At 39.7% G+C, this 13,387-nt stretch overlaps 1 protein-coding gene across 2 annotated transcripts in view; it reads left to right on the top strand.

The window, feature by feature from the left end:
* The window catches only part of SGCZ (sarcoglycan zeta), a 1,210,308-nt gene that overhangs the window by 206,833 nt on the left and 990,088 nt on the right, over positions 1-13,387 (top strand). The window lies entirely within an intron of this gene.

A 13,387-nucleotide genomic window follows, 5' to 3' on the forward strand; every position in this document is an offset into this window, starting at 1 on the left:
GAGAGAGAGGGAGAGGTCTCATTTCCTGGTTCAGTCACCATTGCACATAATAAGCAGGACATTGCCAGGCAGAAGTCAGGAGACTGGAACTTAATCTGCATCTCCCATGTGGGTGGCAGGGATCCAATGACTTGTGCCTTTACCTTTTGCCTCCCATCGTATGCAGGAGAAGGAAACTGGAATCAGGAGCAGAACTGGGACTCAAACACTGGTATCTGATATGGGGTGTGGATGCCCCAAGTGGTATCTTAACCACTATGCCAAATGTCTGCTCCTGTTTGCTGATATTGGAAAAAAATGTTTTAAAAATCCCCCTGTCTTCTGGAATAGATGGCACCTCTAGTATTTCCAACCAACGACTGGAGAACCTATTATGAAACATCCCATGCCCTTAACTCTGTGAAGTGTATGCTACCATGGCAGCAGTGCTCCATGGGGGTAGGTTAAGTGTGAGGGGAATTTGCAGAAATCACAAACACGTGAACAGAAGATCTAATATTCTCTTTGAGAAGCTGCCAGTGAGACCCAATATTATAACAGTAGGTATTGTAATTGAAGAACTAGAAAAAGGCAATACATGCCCCCATGCCAAAGCCACATTCTGTCCTCACATGAGAGACCTGGGTTCCACTGAACATAAATTACATTATTGTTGGATATAGGGAAGCAGAAAGTGATATAGTACAAAAAGCATTAGATCCCATGTAGGATTTCATAACCATCTGTTACATACAAGTTTATATTTAAACAGTTGCATGACTGTTTCACCCCAAATCACTGCTCTATTGGATGGCAGTAATTACAGGTGGAGGAAGGAAGGAAGTAGTAGGATGCTACCCCTCATTAGGTAGGAATCTGCAAGTGGATATAGTATATCACTCGCAAAGAACATACTTGATAGTTTGTTTTAGGTCACCTTTGAATCTTGCTAATACAGAGGAAATATAATGAGCTGTTCAGAAATGAAGTACTTTGTACACTGTGGGTAGATTACCTTGTAGTGCTGTGGCTGACATGGCAGCTCCCCAAGCTGTGGTCTGATTTCATACCTTAAGTTTACTCACTGAGAAACTTGAAGCCAAGATGGGGCTGGAGAGGAGCGGGACTGACACTAAGGCAGTGGGCCAGGTAGAGAAGCGTCAGTGTGAGAGACTGGTCAGGGCCAGCGCTTTGGCTTTCCTCCCATGGTTCGGTGGCCCTAGAAGAATGGGGATTTGTTCAGATATGGGTAGATATCCATAGGCTTGTTTTTAAACGGCATCTCATAATCCTAACTCTGTTCCAGAATGTGCAGGTAAAGACAGAATCTTTGTCATGTTTTTACCAACACAAATGAATTTTACAACAAAATGAACATTCCCCTCAAAAAAGTGAGAAGAGAGTACAGCCAAAAATAAACCTGAAGAATATACATGCTAATTATTTTCACTCTCTTCTCTTACCCTTTTCTGTGCCTTCAGCATTGCATAGTATGTCAGAATTAGTTTCATGATTGAAAAAGAAACAGAAGGGCTTAGGACAAGAGCTAAAAATCCACAGAATGTGTTATACATTGAATAAGGTTCTGTTTTATTTTGGATATAGGATAATATGTTACTTTTAATGGAATTTTAATGCTTTTAATGTCTATCTAATATATTCCATTGATGTAGAATTGTGACCTCCATTTGTTCTTTGTATAAGGATTCAAAAGTCTTTCCTGGTTTGCAAAATTATATGTATATGTGTGCATTTGTGTGTACACACTTACATTTTATGACAAAATAAGTTTTAACTATCAGTATATGCATTTCTAAGCAAATATTGTGAATTGACTAGGAAATATTTTCAAAAAAAACAGATTTATTTTACTTGTTTGAAAGGCAGAGTTACAGAGGGAGAAAGGAGAAGGAAGGGAGATAGAGATCTTTCATCCACTAATTCGCTCCTAAAATAGCTGTAACGACCAGGGCAGGGCAAGGCCAAAGCCAGGAGTCTGGAGCTTCATCCGGGTCTTCCACATGGATGGTAGGGGACTCAGTTCTTGGGCCATCTTCCTTTGTTCTCCCCAGTCCATTAGTAGGGAACTGGATTGAAAGTAGAGCAGTTAGAACTTGAACAAGTGCCCATATGGGATGTGGGTATTGTGAGATGCAGCTTAACCTACCATGCCACATCACTGGCATCTTTTTTCTTTTTTTTTTTAAGAGGAAATACTTTTCATGAGTTTAGTTTCACAATATGTGTGATACATAGCCATATAAATAAATAATGAATTTAAACCATAAAAAAAAACATAATTTAACCACACACAAGCCACATACAAGAAAATTAAATAAATTGCATTATTATTATGGAGCAATTTTCATCTTTTTTAGTGATATTCTCATATGGTAACAGGAAGACCAAAAGAATAATCATTTTATTTTGATATGCTTTAGCACACATTTTTATTATAACAATTATAATACAGTTATGAAGAATTATATAATTATCTTTCAATTATATAGGGAAGGATACTGAAATTTACTTAAATGTATGGGTCTTATCTAAAAAGTTTAATCTAATTTTTTGGAATTTATTTTTTCTTATGCTATCAGGTCATGATGAAATATATATAGTTAATACAAAGTAATTTGTGTTCTTCCAGAAATATAGATATCATTAGTAAGGTTTAAATAATATAAACCACCTCATTGCTATGAACAATGGTGAGAGGATATATGCTAGTTTATTGTTACATATCCCTATTTTTTAAAGATTTACTTTATTATTTATTTGAAAGGCAGAGTTACAGAGCGGCAGAGGTAGAGGCAGAGACAGAGGCAGAGAAAGACAGAGGGGTCTTCCATCTGGTGTTTCACTTCCCAAATGGCCACAATGGCTGGAGCTGGGCCAATCTGAAGCCAAGAGCCTGGAGCTTTATCCAGGTCTTCCACGTGTATGCAGGGGCCCAAGTACTTAGGACATCTGCTGTTGTTTTCCCAGGCACATTAGAAGGGAGCTGGATCAGAAGTGGAGCAGCCAGTACTCGAACCAATGCCTGTATGGAATGCCAGCACTACAGTCAGCAGTCCTACCCGCTATGCCACAATACCAGCCCCAATACCCATATATTTTAAACAAAATTTTGTTATTTGTTGGTGTTTTTTGTATTACTTCCAGTACTGCAATTCTGGAAAGAAATATAATTAAATTTGACACATGTATATTTTTCACACACATATTTTCTAACAATATATAATTGAATCCAAGTTATGTAGCTTTACAATCAAGTTTCTAACAAAATTTACCAGCCTGAAATTTTAGCAATTTATCCACACTTTAGAAGACATGGAAGCATAAAAATTATGTATTTTGATGTGCTTGAAAATAAACAGTGTCTCACCCCATAAGGTGATCATTTTCAAGACTCAACAGACGTTTAGTGCTTCCCATTAAAATCATTTACAATGTAAATGCAAAATATTTAAAATAAAAACACTATAGACAAATAAATATAATCATATTTGTTGTACTTGAGAACCAAATCACTTTTTAAAAGTCCATAAGAGATTTAAGACTAGTTTATTGGCCACAGGTGATACATAATACTATATTCATCAACATGGAGAACGAAATGAGGAAGAATACAGTAATAAAGAGCCCACCTGCTGTTTTCTTAGAACCAATAATATTTAAATATTTGTAGATTGCAACTGGATCCAACTATGTAACTACTTAAACACTTTACTTTTTGTGTAATAGTTCATATATTAGTTGAAATAGAACATTTTTACCCTAAATTTTACCCTAAATTTTCATTTTCATTTTTAAATGTCTATTTATGTATTTGAGAGACACACACAGAGAGATTTTTTCCATCTGCTTGTTTACTTCCCAAATGCCTGCAACAGCCAGGACTGGACCAGAATGAAGCCAGGAGCCTGGTATTGTCTCCTGTATGGGTGGCAGGGACATAACTGCCTGCGCCATCACTTGCTGTCTCCCGGGTGCACATTAACAGGAAGCTGGAATGGGAGCAGAGTTAAGATGGAAACAGAGGCACTCTAATGAGATGTGAGTGCTCCCAGTGATGTCACAACCTCCAAGCCAAGCACCCACTTTTTCATTTCAATTTTCACTTAATACTTTCATTTTAATAATAGTAATTTGCTCAACTGGCAAATTAAATGTAGTAAACATTTAAAGTCCAAATTATAATGGAGACATCATCTGATAGTTAAATATGCCAGACTGAACAAAAAGAGTGAAATTTTGTTGTTAAACAAAAACCTATAATTTAAAAATAGAATCCAAATAAAAGATGCAATGTGTAGATGCATGCAAAATGGAAAAAATCATATAATTAATATTCAAATTTCTAGTACACAAAGCAATGAAATTTAAAAATGAAAATAAAATGTCATTTTCTTGATCAAGTTGACAAATTTAAAAAAAAAGTCCATAGCCACAGGATAACATAGTATTAGCAAAAAACATAGAGATATTGACTGAAAATAAATCAGTTTGAGTTATATAGCCTGATGAATTAGGGTTCTATATAATGTTGACTTATAATATAAAAATTGAGGGGAACCATGAATGCCTTTAATTGGCCTTTTATAAAATAGTTTTAGGGGTGGCCTTTGGCCTAGTGGTTAAAATTCCTGTGTCTCCTATTGAGATTCTTGGCTTTAATACCTGGTTCTTCTCCTGATACAAGCTTCCCACCAACACAGACCCTGGGAGACGAGCAGTGACAGCTCCTGTAGGTGGGTCGCTTTCACCCATATGGGAGACCATGATTGAATTCCCAGCTCTGCCTTCAGTCTTGGCTCAGCCCCAGCTGTTCAGGACATATGGGAAGTGTACAAGTGACTTAGAGTTCACTTACTTTGTCTCTTGCTTTTCAAATAATAACTACAACAATAATAAAATTATTATTATAGAGCATTTAAATCAAAATCTGTAAAGTCATTGACAGTCATGCCTTAGAGTTAAATACCGTGAGCATTCCTTTTCACAAAGTATTAGATCCTAAGTAGTATAAAATCCCTCTTGTGATAAAATTTGTATTGCCAAAGTGCACAGCTGGCTTTTGATTCCTAAAACTGCCTATTCCCTTAACTACTTACTGCAGGTTAAAAACTAATGTTAGTGAATGTAGCTAATGATTATTATGGTGATTAAGAGAGCTATATTACAAGTGCAAATCTATTATCTTAGACTTATACGGTCAAGATGCAAAGTAAAATGAAATTACAAAGACAGTTATTTCTGTTAATCAATATGTTCTTTCTAGAAATGACCTTGAAAACATACATTTTAGAATATGGCATAAAATTATTTTATATAGCAAGTCAAAGACTTCTACTGATTAAAATCCAACTTGCAGTATGAGAATCTAAGGAGAGATCTTTTAATTTCATTAAACCAAAAACATAAGATTGGACAGCAGTTTTCTCCTTTATGTCCTAGGAAACGTTTGCTAAACTGGAGGGAACCAGTGTGTGCTTTAAGAAATATTAGCAATTATATGCATGTGGACATATAAAAGTAATGACTGGGAATTATGATTGTGGAGAATATTTTTATCAGTTTATATAATACCAGTTGAAGTTTTGTGGTCCATGAACTATGATCTAACAACAGTCTATAATTAAGTACCACCATCACATACACACAATGAATTTTTAAAAATATTTTATTTATTTGACAGGCAGAGTCAGAGAGAGAGAGAGACAGAGTCAGAGAGAGAGAGAGAAAGGTCTTCCACCTGCTGGTTCACTTCCTAAATGGCTGCAATGGCAGCCAGGACTCAAACCAGCATCCATATGGGATGCCAGCGCCACAGACAGACGCTTACCCTACTATGCCACAGCACTTCCTGGCCCCTGGAATTTTTATAATCATAGTAGAAGTGTGAAAAATATCAACTCTGGAAAGCATGATAAATATTTTTTAAAGTATTATAATTATTGTTTCAAAAAGCCCATATTATTTCTTATATATGTATATTATATCTTTACAAATAAGTTATATAAATGTTCCAGTGAATACATTTATTATTCTAAAAAACACTTTATAACATGTTTATGTGTACTTCATCAAATCTCCTAACATAATTTCTTTTTTATTTTTAAAGATTATTTATTTATTTTTGACAGGCAGAGTTAGAGAGAGGGAGAGGGAGAGAGAGAGAGAGAGAGAGCGCGCACGCGAGAGCGAAAGGTCTTCCTTTTCAGTTGGTTCACTCCCCAGATGGCTGCTATGGCCCGGCACACCACACCGATCCGAAGCCAGGAGCCAGGTGCTTCCTCCTGGTCTCCCATGGGGTGCAGGGTCCAAGCACCCGGGCCATCCTCCACTGCCTTCCTGGGCCACAGCAGAGAGCTGGACTGGAAGAGGAGCAACTGGGATAGAATCCGGTGTCCCAACAGGGACTAGAACCTGGGGTGCCGGAACCGCAGGCAGAAGATTAGCCTAGTGAGCCACGGCACCGGCTAAGATTTATTTATTTTAAAGACAGAGTTATACAGGAACACAGAGACACAGAGAGGTCTTCCATCCACGGATTCACTCCCCAAAGGGCTGCAATGGCCAGAGCTGGGCCAATGCGAAGCCAGGAACCATGGATTTCTTCTGGGTCTCCCATTTGTGTGCAGGAGCCCAAGAACTTGACCACCCTTCACTGCTTTTTCAGACACGTTACAGGGAGCCAGATCGGAAATGGAGTAGCCGGGACTAGAACTGGGGCTCATGAGGGATACTGATGATACAGGTCAGGGCTTTAACCTGCTGCACAACAGCGCCAGCCCTGCTCCTAACATAATTTCAAAATTACCTTAAAAAATTGACCAATGTGTGTAGTTAACGTCATGATTCAGTCATTGGTTAATATGCCCACATTCCATTTTACAGTGCCCATGTTCATTTTCTGGCACCAGCTCCAGATTCTAGCTTCATTCTATTTTGCACTGTGGGAGTCAGCAGTAGTATTTCAAGTAACTGGGTTCCTGCCACCCAAGTGGCAGACCTGAATTGAATTGGCTTCAGCCTGGCCCAGTCCTAGCTTTTCCAGGGATCAGAGGATTGAACCAGCAGTTGGGAGCTCTATCTCCTTGCCTCTCAAATAAATAGAGAAAAAAAAATTGAAAATCATTATTCACGTATGTTTAAATTGGTAATATTTTTCTACCAACTATTTCCAGACATTGCTGAGTAACTTGGTATTTTAGTAGAAATGAAAAGGAGCCACAATAGTTAAACGTATTAAAAGTTTAAAGACGTGGTAGAATAAGATTCATAAGGCCCTCTTCTGAAAATACCACACATATTCAGAATGTTTTTCTGCTGGTTTTCATCAAAATGATTATTTTTTCCAAAATATAAAGCCAAAATAATAAATTAAAGGTAGAAATTTTACCTAATGCCTATTAAAATAATCATACATAAAATAACATATTAAACAATCAAAATGTAAAATGTATATATGCATATATTCAAATAATTAAAATAGAAAATTTACATTTAAAGTAGTATATGAATACATATGAATAATATTCAAGAAGTTCATGGAAATGCATATTATTTTTAAAAAAGCATGTATTTAAAACATTTGTACACCAAAATACACTTATCTTTTACCTCAATTTTTCTTGAATTTCTTGAGCTACCTTCAGAAAGCAACTTACTGTATATATATATATGAGTAAATAAGAAATACTATATTTCAGTCATTGTGCTGTATTTTTATGTATGTCACTTCATTTTATGCTATATGACAATCTATATTCAATTATTTTTTAAAATTAATAAATAGGGATGGGAATTTGGCACAAAAATTAAGATCTTGCTTAGGTCATCCTTACCCCTTATTAGAGCGCCTGGGTTTGAGTTCAAGTTCTGCTTCCTCTCCAGCTCCCTACTGTGAATTTCCTATAAGCAGTGGCAGCTGATGATTTAAGTGTGTAAATCTCTACCACCAGGTTAGGAAGTCCCTGGTTCCTGGCTTTAGCCTGCCACAGCTCCTGCTGTTTCAGACACTGGGGGGAAAGAACCATAAGATGAAAGGTCTTGCTGTGTACATCTCTGTTTCTGTCTCTCTCTATCTGGCTTTTGAATAAATAAAAACAATTAAATTGTTAATATTATTTTAAAAATCTTCCTTCCTTACAAAATTTGTTGACATTTTCAAGCATGAAAGAATGATAAATTTTGTCAAATGCATTTTATTCATTTGAGGAGATTATATAGTTTTTGTCCTTTATTCTATCAATATGATACATCAGATTTATAGATTTTTATCTATAAATATATATATTGAATCATTCTATCATTCCTGTGGTAAATCACACTTAATTATGATGTGTATTTTATTTTTACTGTCAGAGAAATGATATTTAGTGAGAAAATATGGACTTATAGGCAGTAGATGACTGAATAGAATTTATAAAACTAAAATAAATTAATAGATTATTCCATTTATATAAACAAATAAAACCAGTTATATATTAGTTACTGGATGGTTAGATGTTGCAAAGATAATATACTGAAAACTGACCAAAAATTTTTCTACTCTGTGTTATCCTGTTTCCTGCCATAACAAAATACATGCAACTAGGTAATTCATAAAAAAAATAAATTATTTCTTACTATTCTAGAGAATGAGAAGTCAAAGACACCAGTATTTGTTCATTATCTTGTGAGGGCCTTCTTGGTGCATCATAACATAGGAGAGTATGTCACATGATGAAAGAGTATAACCATACCAGAGAGAGCTAATTTTTATGACAAAGGCAATCTCATGGAAACCCATTAATCCACAGATGGACTAATCCATACATGAGGTCTGTAGAGCCTCCATGACCCAACCACTCCTCAAAGTTCCCACTTCCCAACAGTGTTGTGTCAGAACCAACATTCCAACACATGAAATCTGGAAGAAATGTTTAAATTATAGCATCCCCCTAATCCTAGTTGTCGCTCCCCCTCTTCGCGGAGGAACGACACAGGACCCTGCGTTGTTCTTTCGTCTGCTCGGCCCTCCCCGGGTTTGCTGCTGGTTCTTCCCGGGTTGGCTACCGTCCCTTCCACCTCCGTGGAAGGGCGGTTCCCCCTGCCACATTCCCCACTTCCGCGGGGGAGCGGCACACCGCCGGCCGGCTCTCTCGGGGGCTGCACAGGTGTTCCCCTTAGATGTTCCTCTTAGATGTTCCTGGTGCATGTTGTCTCTCTCCTCCTTTATAGTCCTCTTCCACCAATCCCAACTCTGCTACCCACACGCCGAGTACGCTGCTCTCCTCCAATCAGGAGCAGGTCCTACAGTTTATTGGTTGAACTGGAGGCAGCTGTGTAGAAGCTGTTTCTCCTCTCCCAGCGCCATATTGTGGGAGAGCAGATGCATAGAATAAGTCTTAATTCCAGTAACTCAGTCTAGTCCGGGTTGCTCCCCACACTAGTTGTGCTCTCTGTAGAAAGCTCTAAAAACCCTTGTAAAATGTTGAAGGTTACTTGTATTTTATTTTTCTTGTCCAACAGTACATCTTCAAATAACTTATTTATGATTTTTAAAAAAAATTTTTGACAGGTAGAGTTAGACAGTGAGAGAGAGACAGACAGAAAGGAAGGTCTTCCTTTTTCCGTTGGTTCACCCCCAAAATGGATGCCATGGCCAGCATGCTGCGCCAGTCTGAAGCCAGGAGCCAGGTGCTTCCTCCTGGTCTCCCATGCAGGTGCAGGGCCCAAGGACCTGGGCCATCCTCCACTGCCTTCCCGAGCCACAGCAGAGAGCTAGACTGGAAGAGGAGCAAGCAGGACAGAATCCAGCGCCCCAACCGGGACTAGAACCCAGGGTGCTGGCGCCGCAGGCAGAGGATTAGCCAAGTGAGCTGTGGCGCCAGCCTGATCTATGATTTTACCAGTTCTTTCTTCTGCCCAATCAATTCTGCTATTAATGTTTTGTTTTGCATTGTTCACTTTACTCATTGTATTTTTCAGCTCTAGAATTTGTGTTTAATTTTTAAAAATTCTTAGTCTTTGTTAATCCTCTAATTTGGGTCATTTATTATTTTTATGATTTCATTTAACTATTTCTCAGGATCAAGATTTGCTGAACTTCTTTGAAATAATTATTTTGAGTTACAGGTTAGATGATTTGTCTATTTTCTTTCTTTGACACCTACCACTGGATTTTTATGGTGTTCTTATTGGTGTTACATCTTCTTGTTTTTCCATATTTCTTGTTGCATTTTGCTGATATGTGCATATTTGAAGTAGGGCTTATTCCAGTATTTGGAGACTAGCCGTATCTGGGGTAGTCCTTCACCAGTTAGCCTATAAAGAAGTTATTGTTAGGCTCCCTGATGTAGACTTAAGGTGAGGTTGATTGGAGTCCTCCAGCAGGCTGCTCTGGTGCCCATGTCAGCAGATGGGCAGTCCTGTGTTTGACAAGGTGGGGTTGGGTATTTTGCCTGGAATAACTGCAGTGAACTTGCTGACTGCATCTGTGGGGGTGGGCCTGGAATCTATATCCTTGAGGCTGTATCCTGCCTGAAGCCTGGGTGCACACATGCTGATGTGAAGCTGGAGTGGACATTGAGCCTCAGTCTGAAGGAGCTGACAAGGCAAGTCTACAAGGTCTGATTAGATACCAAGGTAGTACTGGCGACCGGCTCCCAAGAGATGGGCCCCAGAGGCCTGAGTCTCAGGGCTAGGCTCCAAGCCTGAATATGTGGGAATAGGTTTGGGGTTTGGTCATGTTAGGACTGACGTTGGACCTGGGTCTGCAAGGGTGAAGTTGGCCTGGCACAAGAAATACTCGTGATAGCCTGAATCCTGGATCTCTGGGGTCATGAAGAATGGTCTGGAGCTTGGTGCCCTCATGCAGACTGTAAATGTGAGTCTGGTTTGAAGACTGTACTGGCCATTAGAGTCACTGGTTCCGTCCCTGAAGCCTGAGGCTGCAGTACCTCACTTGGAGCCTAGATGACCTGAGACTGGCCTAGATGCTGGTTGTATCTATGCTGGATCCAGGTCCCCTCGAGAGGACCTGAACATGAGTCTTCTGGAGTGTGCGGCCACTGGAGCAGGGTGTTGTGGGGACCTGCCTGGCACTAGGCAGGCCTAGCATTTGTGTATGCACATGCCAGCTGATTTCTAAGGCCAGGGGTCCTTATGAGAGTTCAAGTGGGCCTAAAGCCCAACACTGTGAGGGCTGACATAGTTGTAGGAAGGCTGGCCTATAATCTGGGGGTAGTCCTGGAGTCTGTAGCTATAGAGCCTGATCTAGGGCTGAACACTCCTGGAGCCTTTACTGACAGGGATTTGATCTAGAGACTGGATGCTTGGATTCAAGCCTAATGAGCAGAGCTTCATGGGCTGACCTGGGTAGGCCTATAGTCTGGGACCACAGCAGGCAACTAGAGAATGCAGGAGATTTTCTGACCCTTGTAGTTGGCCTAAAACCTGAATCTTTGGGGGCCTGGCCTTAAGTCCAGAGCTGGGGCCAGCCTGAAGCCAGGGCAGGATGGGAGCCTGGGGCTACTGTGTATGGCTGGGCCCTGGGGTGCCCCAGATACGGACTCTACAGGGACTATTTAGAGTCTCATTCTCCAGGATTCAGCCTGGTACTGGAGCAGACCCAGGATTTTAACCTAGAGTTTGGGCCCATGAGGACCTGCCTGGCACTGAGTTCTACTGGTCCAGGGTCAGTGTTAAGATCTAAGGCAAAATTTGAAACTTATTTCCCTCCCCTTCCTTCCGCACAGGGGATATCTGTCTGCATGCTGTGTAACTGGGTAGGGTAGGGGGGTGACATGAATAATACAAATACTCATTATATCTTTTCTTGTTTCTATATTGTATCTAGGTTCTGTGGTCTCTCACCTGAATTTCATAGATGTGAGGGTTTTTTTTTTTTTTTTTTGTGCATGGATAATCATCCATGTTTCTGTGGGAGAATGTGTCCTGGAAATTTCTAATCTATCATTTTGGTGAAATTTGCAGAGAATAACAGATACATGTCATTTAAAGACAGCAATCCAGAAGCTCAGAGAAACCATGTATGCAATTCATTCTGGGATTTGAGTCCATGAAAGTCTCAAGTGATATGTTTTCCTGTCCCGTATTTGCTGTGTACTAAAATGAAACTGGGTTAAAGTGTAGAATATATACATGTAGGCTATAGAATATATATATATATACACACACACACACACACACATATACATTATACACACAGTATGTATACACACAGGGAGACCATATGGAGTGTAGAATTAAACTTGACATTACGATATTGAGAACAGCACTGAGTGGCTCCAAAGTAGTCAAGAGATATTGCGTAACTTTATGTATCCTTTATTCTGTTTATTTGAATTGCATTTAGATATGTGTTACCACTTTTTAGGGCATTACTGATGCATCTGGCCCTGTCCTGTGAACAATTTAGCATAGGTAGTTGATGGAGAGGCTCTACTGGGCAGTTGGAAAGAGTATTTCTCCTTGAGTTGACAGTCCAGCTGACAAACCCCATTGGCTGCCAACCTTGTCCCTATTCCCTGACTTGTCCCTATTGCCTTACTTTCTACTTCACAGGGTTATTGTGAGGATTAAATGAATTAATGCAAGTGAAGTCCTTCAATGGTGGGAAGCATGTTGTAAGTGCTTAGCAAATGTTAGCAGTCATTGATATTATGGATTTTGTTGCCTCGGATCTTAGCTTAATGCAAAATAAACAGCTTCTGCAGGGATTACGTTCAGATGCAGCATTCTTTACTCCCTGATGAGTGACACTCACTGCTAGTCAAACACTGCTCGCCTTACCTACAGGAGTAGACAAGACCTTAGGAGTCTCACATCCAATGCTTCAAGCAACACCTAGGAAGCAATTGTATTTGGCTTGTAGTAGCAAACTTATTTTGCCATGATGGACAATAGGATTTTTTTTAAAAAGTTAATAATTTCTATATACTAAGAATAAAATAGCCAAAGCATCCTGTTTAGGATAAAGTTCCTTTCATACAGATGTTCTTTATGAAAGTCATTTTGTTGTTGTTGTTGTTTTTTGACAGGCAGAGTGGACTGTGTGAGAGACAGAGAGAAAGGTCTTCCTTTTGCTGTTGGTTCACCCTCCAATGGCCACTGCGGCCGGCGCTCTGCGGCCGGCGCACTGCGCTGATCTGATGGCAGGAGCCAGGTGCTTCTCCTGGTCTCCCATGCGGTGCAGGGCCCAAGCACTTGGGCCATCCTCCACTGCACTCCCTGGCCACAGCAGAGAGCTGGCCTGGAAGAGGGGCAACTGGGACAGAATCCGGCGTCCCACCCAGGACTAGAACCCGGTGTGCCAGCGCCTCCAGGTGGAGGATTAGCCTATTGAGCCACGGCGCCGGCCCACATTTTGCTTTAAGTAAGATAATTTAGTCAC

Source organism: Oryctolagus cuniculus, chromosome 2 (assembly GCF_964237555.1).
Source record: "Oryctolagus cuniculus chromosome 2, mOryCun1.1, whole genome shotgun sequence".
NCBI lineage: Eukaryota > Metazoa > Chordata > Mammalia > Lagomorpha > Leporidae > Oryctolagus > Oryctolagus cuniculus.